General features: G+C 40.7%; 1 non-coding gene across 1 annotated transcript; it reads right to left on the bottom strand.

The window, feature by feature from the left end:
• Positions 1-262: 262 nt before the first annotated feature.
• On the bottom strand, positions 263-371 carry LOC136455663 (small nucleolar RNA R71). Its single transcript, XR_010759147.1, has one exon. It is a non-coding gene; the product is annotated as a small nucleolar RNA R71 (small nucleolar RNA).
• Between the last annotated feature and the right edge of the window lie 1,031 nt (positions 372-1,402).

Below are 1,402 nucleotides of genomic sequence, written 5' to 3'. Positions count from 1 at the left end.
AGCATTAATTATGATGGTTCAAGCTAGTCCGTTCTATGGGAAAGCCCACGAGGATGCAAATGCTCACCTCTAACATTTCTTGGAGATTTGTAGCACATTCACCATTAAGGGAGTGAGCCAAGAGGCTATACGTCTTTGCATTTCCCCTTCTCTTTGTTAGGAAAGGCTAAGCAATGGTTTTATTCTAACTGTAATGCTGTAGATGCTTGGGACAAGTGTTCCAACACTTTCCTAGTTAAGTTTTTCCCCATGGGGAAGACTAATGCTCTGTGCAATAAAATCTCTAGTTTTCAACAACTAGCTGATGAGTCGATTCCCGAGGCTTGGGAATGAATGCAAGAGTATGTCTCTGCATGCCCACACCATGGCATGGGAGACTGGCTTTTGATCCAGAACTTCTACCATGGATTAGTGTCGTTAGATAGGAGCCATTTGAATGCTGCTATTGGTGGTGCATTCTTTTTGCTAAGTGTTGCAGATGCAAAGACACTAAACAAGAAGATGGTCTCCAACCAAGGATGGAGCGACAATCGACTCCAACCCTATAAATGAGGTATGCATTCAGTTAAAGAAATTGACATGGTTGCGACTAAGATGGATCTACTTGCAAAGCGAGTGGAACATTATGAGAAGGTGAGTGCCCAAGAGGCACTCAAAGCTATGGATTCCCACATGACTTGTGAAGTCTATGGAGATGTTGGACATTCAGGCAATTCCTATCATGAAACCCAAGAGGACCTCAACTTCGTCAACATCAACAACGGGTTTTGTCCTCAACATCAAGGCTGGAATCAGTGCTCCAACAACCAGGGAGGTAATAATTATTACTCTTCTTCTTGTTTGAATAATCAAGGTAATAATAGTTATGCTTTTTTGAAAGATCTTGTGTATAGCAATGGTAGAATGACTGATAGTATAAATAAAAAGTAACATGCTCATGACAAGATGTTGGAAAACATAAATGCTAAATTGGATGAGTTTTTGTTGATATATTTAACGCACACAGATAAATCTGCAAGCGCATAGATACCGCTGTAGCTTTCACCCGATGGTATTTCAAGTATCGTATCCACAGGGAAACGTGTGAGACTAACTATGGTCTAACTTAACTAAGGGTAGCAACAAGGTTAGGATAAATAGGAGCATAGAGAGGATAACTAAAGTTCTCTAGTTCTAACTTGGGTAAGCTTATATCTTCTACTATTCAACTAGGGGCATTACTAGGGAAAGACACCAGCAGAGGATGCTTTACTTCACAACCTCGTCCTATGTGTGCCTACATATGAGAGGTGGACTACAAAGAATCAATGAAGCTATATAGAACTTATGTCACTCACATGATCTACCACCTTCTAGAATACAGGGTGCATCCATGATTAACCCAAGTCTAAGCACCATGCTT

Source organism: Miscanthus floridulus, chromosome 5 (genome assembly GCF_019320115.1).
Source record: "Miscanthus floridulus cultivar M001 chromosome 5, ASM1932011v1, whole genome shotgun sequence".
Lineage (NCBI taxonomy): Eukaryota > Viridiplantae > Streptophyta > Magnoliopsida > Poales > Poaceae > Miscanthus > Miscanthus floridulus.
This window is presented reverse-complemented; position numbering and strand designations above follow the sequence as displayed.